At 39.0% G+C, this 7,684-nt stretch overlaps 1 pseudogene; it reads left to right on the top strand.

Moving 5' to 3' along the window:
• Window positions 1-486: 486 nt before the first annotated feature.
• LOC117714234 (nucleoporin Nup37 pseudogene) lies at window positions 487-1,404 on the top strand (annotated as a pseudogene).
• Window positions 1,405-7,684: the final 6,280 nt, after the last annotated feature.

Raw genomic sequence — 7,684 nt, 5'->3', positions numbered from 1 at the left:
AACGCAAAACAACAAAAATAACATCAGAATGACTGTAATCTAGACACTTTAGTTCACCTTTATTGGCTCTATTCTCCCAGGGTTCCACTGTCTCTAGAGCACTAAACAAATGGTACCCAATCAGGAACCTGAGGTTGGTATGAGATAAGAGAGTGAAGACTGTGACAGAAGGAGGTGAGTGAAGATTATGAGGCAGAAACCTGAGAAGGTTTTTTCTTATGTCAAACTTATGAGTCATTTTTAAAAATTATTATTATTACAGAAAGCAAGAGAACAAATATTAAAATCACAACTATTAGATTGCTTGTAAGTTGTTCATAATTATAGTCCTGGTTTCCTGAATAAGGAACTTTTAAAAGAAGTATAGAGGCTGCGGTGGCCCATGGTCAGGAAAGCCGTGCCTAGGTCACCTCCCTTGAATTAGTTTTGTGACAGCCAATAAAAGGCCATTTGAGTCTTATAACCGCTCAAGCTTTGGGATACAAGATGAAGCAAAATCCTACAAGAAACGCTGCCTACACCATGAATTGTGAAGATTATGTGCATGTGGTGGAATTTAATCCCGTTGAGAGCTGAGATTCAGAAAACCTAGTTGCATATGGCGGCAGTAATAATGTGGTTGTTGGGATGTGTACATATCAGGAGGAAGAAACAGATATTGAAGGGATTCAGTATAAAACACTTTGAACATTTCACCATGGAGTCCGAGTTGATGGCATTGCCTGGAGACCAGAAACCAGACTTGATACACTGCCTCCTGTAATCAAATTTTGTACTTCAGCTGCTGATATAAAGATTAGATTATTTACTTTAGATCTTCAAGATAAAAATGAATATAAGGTTCTGGAGGGCCACTCAGATTTCATTAATGATTTGGTGTTCCATCCCAAAGAAGACCAGGAAATCGAAAGTGTGAGTGACGACCACACCTGCAGGATTTGGAACTTAAAAGCTCACTTTCTTCTCCATTCTCCTGGAATGAGTGTATGCTGGCATCCTGAGGAACCGTTTGAGTTAATGGTTGCAGAGAAGAATGGAACAATCTGGTTTTATGATCTAATGCCCCAGCAGGCAATTTTATCTCTTCAGTCAGAACAGACACCATTAATGTCAGCACACTGGTGCTTGAAAAACACCTTCAAAGTTGGTGCTGTTGCAGAAAATGATTAGATTATTTGGGATATCACTCGGTCCAGGTGGTCTGCCATTAGTGAGACCTTGTTTGCAACTACTAGATATCCTGGGAAAATGGCCAGTCAGTTTCAGATTCATCATTTAGAACACTCTCAGCCCATCCTCATTGGCTCTATAGTTGTTGGATCTGGTCTTTCCTGGCATAGAACACTCCCACTGTGTGCAGTTGGAGGAGACCACAAGCTCTTGTTTTAGGTGACAGAAATATGATTTTCCTCTGTGTTTTTGATCCTATGCTTTATATTTTTAGTATATATTTTGGAAAAATCCTTATTTTTATATCAAACATACTGTGAATCTAGAAATGCCTCAGTTGATTTTTCTGATAAATAAAATGATAAAGACTTCTTGGGGAAAAAAAGAAGTATAGAACATGGTCTGAAACAATATTGAAAAGGCATATAAACAAAGGAAAAAGGTCACTGTTCAATTTTTGGTCACCTAGGATTTAATTTGGATTATTTTCAAGGTGCTTAAGAAAGAGAAGGGGGGGTGTTAATTATGCAGAAGAGGCATGGATGAACTAATTCCTTGAATGAATATAAACTAGATGGTCAAAATTTAAAATTGATAAAACAGGCATTTTCCCCATTCAGACAAAATTGGAAGTTAAAACAGAAAATTATGGCCGTGGCAACTCCTTCAGCTTCCTTACTGGAGTCTTCTTCAGATACATATTCTCTGTTGCTTGAAAATAACCCTGAAGCACAGCATGAGGAATATGACAATTTAATCTTAAATCCTCTCTACTTCCTGATGAGGATTTTGGAGAGTACATGAAAATGCTAAATTTACAACCTAGGGAAACTGGCTGTGGTGTTTTGAATAGGTTTTCCCCCTATAGACTCATGAGATTAAATACTTGGACCATAGGGAATGGCACTATTAGGAGGTGTGGCTTTGTTAGCAGGTGCACCCTTGTTGGAGGAAGTATGTCACCATGGGAGAGGGCTTTGAGGTCTTCTCTGCCTAAACTCTGCCCAGTGTGAAATCAAAGTCTCGTCCGTCCTGGCTACTTATGGGAAACAGTCCCTTTCTGCCCCTTGCAGATAAAGATGTAAAACTCTTGGCTCTTCCAACATCATGACTGCTTGCACACTGCCATGATTCCCACCACAATGATGATGGACTGAACCTCTGGAACTGTAAACTAGCTCTAATTAAATGTTTCTTTTATAAGAGTTGCCTTGGTCATGATGTCTTTTCACAGCAATAAAACACTAACTAAGACACTTTGATATGTTAGGAAAGGGAAACTCTTCAATTCTTCCTGACCTGATTGTGCTTTTGGTATTTCAAGTGTTATTTCAGCAAAAGCAAAATGCTTCCCTGTCTGGCCTATGCCTTTTGCCAGGGCAGATCATCAGTGTGTCTGCCCCTCTGAAGACCCCACAATCTGAAGGCCTCCCAGGAGGTACCCAGGTCAACAGACTCCACAGTCTGAAGGCCTTCCAGGGGATCTACTGCAGCCAGAGCCATAGGCCTCCCAGGAGATCTGCAGCAACCAAGTGACACAGGGAGCAGGCTCCCAACAGAGATACCCAGGCCAATTAACACCAGAGATAACCAGATAATGAGAGGCAAGAGCAAGACCCTAAGGACAGAATCCAATATACTTTGGCAGCATCAGAACCCAGTTCTCCCACCACAGCAAGCACTGGATGCCCCAACACACCTGAAAACCATGATGCTGACCTAAAATCCTATCTTATAAGGATAATAGAGTCTTTTAAGAGTCTTATAAGTCACTAAAAGAAATATAGAGAAACACAGGGAAACAGGTAGAAGCCCTCAAAAAGGAAACAAATCTCTTAAAGAAATATAGGGAAACACAATCAAACAGCAGAAGGAATTAAATAAAGCAGTCCAAGACCTAATAATGGAAGTAGAAGCAGTAAAAAAAAAAAAATCACAAATGGAGGCAACCCTGGAAATGGAAAACCAAGGGAAGAGGTCAAGGAGCTACAGATACAAACATCAACAACAGAATACAAGAGATAGAAGATAGAAGATACCATAGAGGATATTGCCACAATGGTTAAAGAAAATACAATGTGTAAAAAAAATTTCTAACCCCAAACATCCAGGAAATCCAGGACACAATGTAAACACCAAACCTAAGAATAATTGGAATAGAAAAGAGCAAAGATTCTCAGCTCAAAAGGCCAGAAAATATCTTCAGCAGATTCACTGAAGAAAACTTCCTCAATTTGAAGAAAGAGATGGTCATAAATGGGCAAGTTCCCCATAGAGCACCAAATAAATTGGACCAGAAAAGAAAATTCTCTCATCATAATAATCAAAACAGTAAATGCACAGAACAAAAAAAAATTATATTAAAAGTGGTAAGAGAAAAAGGCCAAGTAACATATAAAAACAAACCTATCAGAATTACACCTGACTTCTTAACAGAGACCCTAAAAGCCAGAAGAACCTGGACAAAGGTCACGCAGACCCTAAGAGAGCACAAATGCCACCTGAGGCTACTATACCCTGCAAAACTCTCAATCATCATAGATGGAGAAACCAAATTATTCCATGACAAAACTAAATTTAAGCAATATCTACCTACCAATCAAGCCATACATGGGATTCTATAAGGAAGACTCCAAAACAAGGAGGATACCTACACCAAAGAACAAACAAGAAATTAATCATCTCACAACAAACCCAAAAGGAGTCATAAACACATAATGCCACCTACAGCAACAAACATAGCAGGAGCTAACAGTCCCTTGTCTTTGGTTTTTTTTTCAATAACAACAGATTCAATTACCAATAACTAACAGATGCAGTATGTAAGCACAATCCTCCATTTTGGTGCATACAAGAAACACACCTCAATGACAAAGACAGATACTACCTCAGAATAAAAGGCTGGGAGAAAGGCTTCCAAGCAAATTGTCCCAAGAAACAAACAGGAGTTGCCATTCTAATATCCAATAAAATAGATATTTTTATTAGTTATTTAATTCATTTATATATAAAATGTTATCCTCCTTCCTGGTTTCCCCTCCAGAAACACCCTATCCCATCCCCCGTATCCCTGCTTCAAAAATTATCAAGCGAGATGGAGAAAGCCACTTCATATTCACCAAAGGGAAAATCTACCAAGAGAAAGTCTCAATTCTCCATATCTATGCCCCAAATGCAAGGGCACCCATTCATAAAACAAACAAACAAATAAACAAACAAAAACAACTTTACTAAAGTGCAAAACACCCATTGAATCTCACACAACAATAGTGGGGAAACTTTCAACACCCCACTTTGACCAATAGACAGGTCATTGATACAGAAACTAAACAGAGAAACAGTGAAACTAATAGAGGTTATGAATCAAATGGATTTAACAGATATATACAGAACGTTTCACCATAATAAAAAAGAATATACCTTCTTCTCATCACCTCATGGTACCTTCTCCAAAACTGACCATATAATCGGTCACAAAACAAGCCTCAACAGATACAAGAAGATTGAAATAATTCTATGCATCTTATTAGGTTACCACAGACTAAGGCTATATTTCAATAACAATAAAAACAACAGAAAACCCACATATCCATGGAAACTAAACTCTCTAGTCAATGATAACTTGGTCAGGGATGAAATAAAGAAAGAAATTAAAGATTTCCTAGAATTCAATGAAAATGATGACACAGCATATTCAAACTAATGGGACACAATGAAAGCAGTGCTAAGAGGAAAATTCATAGCACTAAATGCCCTCCTAAAGAAATTTAAGAGATCCTACACTAGCAACTTAACAGCACACCTGAAAGCCCTAGAACAAAAAGAAACAAACATACCCACTAGGAGTAGACTGGAGGAAATAATCAGACTTAGACCCCAAATCAACCAAATAGAAACAAAGGGAATGACATAAGCAATAAAAAAAGAAGACCCCTGCGATCTCTCAGATACTGAGCCACCAACCAGGCAGCATACACAAACTGGTCCGAGGCATTGGACACATATAAACCAGAAGAGTGCCTGCTCTGGCCTCAGTGTGAGATGAGGTACCTAACCCTCAATGGACTTGAGGCCTCAGGGAGTGGGGAGTCTTGGCTGGGGTGGTAGTAAAGGAAACATCCTCTTGGAGACAGGGGGTAGGAGGAATGGGATGAGGAACTGAGGGAGGGCAGACTAGGAGGGGGTGCTGGACTGTAAAAAAAATAAAAGTTAAAAAAAAAAGAGAGCAAAATGCTCATCATGATTAGACATGGGAATAACAAAAGATTTTTTTACATACTTGCGCTTCCTAAGAACCTACTGCTCCATATTGTTATAATTATGTTTTTGGTTGCAGCAATACTGTACAATGGTTGCCATGTGATTTTCATTTAATTGCTAAAATGGTTCTTAGCCCTTCCCAGTTTCTTCAATAACAAATGTGGCTTACAGATGACACCCCTAAATTCCTTAACTTTATCTTCAGTCCCTAGACTATATCTGTCCCAGTAGATTTTTCAATCAACTGCAGACAACTCCAAAACTGCCGGAGTGTGCCAGCCCCAGATGTTCATGGAACCTGTGTCCGAGACTCTTTCAAAGTGGCCTGGACTTCCCAGCTCCATACAGTTCTCAAGAACTTCTGCAGTGATTAAACCAGATGCCCCTCAGCATGAGCTCCTCAGCCCCTTCCTGGTTTTGTCCGACATTCCAGCCTTCCTGGACACTAACAACACCAATTTCAGGAGGAAATAATTATAGAAGAGATTGTGCTGCCACTTTTTTATTATCAAAAAAGCCTGAATAATCTTTAAAATTAAATGGAAATGTAAACACCACATGCTCAAATCTTTGGAACTCAATGAAGGTAGTCCTAAGAGGAACATTTATGCCACTAAATGCTTACATCAATAAGTTTGGGAGATCTCAAGTAAGTAACTTAAAGATGCACATTATGATCGTTAAAAAAAAATAAGCAGAAGTATAAAACAAACCTAAAAAAGTAGATGGGAAGTGAGGGAAGACTCAAGCCAATAAAGTCAAAGAAAAAGAAGACAGAAGAATAGCTATAGGGCCTGGAGTGACGGCTCAGTATTTAAGAGCAATTCTTCCTCTTCTTGAGGATCAAAGTTTGTTCAGTACTCACTCCTGGTTCCTCACAAAAGCCTGCAACCTCAGTTCCAGGGCATCTGATGCCTTCTGGCTATCACAGGCACCAGAATACTTGTGGCATATACTCCCACAAGCATATATCATTGTTTAAAAAAAATACTTTTTAGAATGGATCCTAATGAAATCCAAAAATTATTTGAGTTTATCTTAAGAACCTATTTTCCAATAAATTGAAAACATCTAAAGGAAATTAATAATTTTTTAGATGCTACTAAACTACTATAAGTGAACCAACATAAAATAATAATTTCGACATACCTACAACTAACAATGAAGTTGAAGCAGTAATAAAATCCTCTTAAGGAAACGACGACAAAAATAAAACAGATGACTTCACTGTACTATCTACCAGTCCTTCAAAGAAAATTTATACCAATATAATTCAAATTACTTTGCAAAACAGAAAAGAAGCACTGGTACTAAACTTTTTTAAAGCCAGTATTATTCTGATATCATAAGTAAAATAAAGATCACAGAGAAGCAAATTAAAGACAAATCTCCCTGATGAACAAAGATATAAGTTTTCAATAAAAAACCTTCAAATTTGAATTAAGATCCCTATTTTTAAAAATCATAGATCACAACCAAGTTGGCCTCATTCTAGGAAATGCAGAGCAAGCCCAATAAGCACAGATCAATGAACAGAATTCAACACATAAATATGCTAAAGGACAGAAATCACATGATCATCTCAATACAGAAAATGACTTTGACAACATCCAACATTCCATTTTTTCTTATTTATTTACACTCCAGATTTTATTCCACCCTTCCACCCTCTGACTGTTCCACATCCCACACCTCCAACCCACCGCCCTGTCTCCACGAGGCTGTTCCTACCCCCCTAGCCTCCACCCCACCTGACCTCTAAACTCCATGGGGCCTCCAGTCTCTTGAAGGTTAGGTGCATCGTCTCTGATTGAACACAGACCCAGCAGTCCTCTGCTGTATATGTGTTGGGGGACTCATATTAGCTACTATATGCTGCCTTTTTGGTGGTCCATTGTTTGAGAGATCTCAGGGGTCCAATTAATTGAAACTGCTGGTCCTCCTACATGGTCGCCCTCCTCCTCAACTTCTTTCAGCCTTTCCCTATTTCAACCACAGGGGTTAGCAGTTTCTGTCCATTGGTTGGTTGCAAATATCTGCATCTGACTCTTTCAGAGTTGCTCGTTGGGTCTTTTGGGGGGCAGTCATGATAGGTCCCCTTTTCTGAGCACTCCATAGCCTGAGTAATAGTGTCAGGCCTTGGGACCTCCCCTTGAGCTGAATCTCTCTTTGGGCCTGTCACTGAACCTTCTTTTCCTCAGGCTTCTCTCCATTTCTACCCCTGCAGTTCTTTCAAACAGGAACAATCATGGGT

Source organism: Arvicanthis niloticus, chromosome 8 (assembly GCF_011762505.2).
Source record: "Arvicanthis niloticus isolate mArvNil1 chromosome 8, mArvNil1.pat.X, whole genome shotgun sequence".
In the NCBI taxonomy this organism is placed as follows: domain Eukaryota; kingdom Metazoa; phylum Chordata; class Mammalia; order Rodentia; family Muridae; genus Arvicanthis; species Arvicanthis niloticus.
The sequence above is the reverse complement of the archived record's forward strand: the minus strand, read 5'-3'. Positions and strand labels throughout refer to the sequence as shown.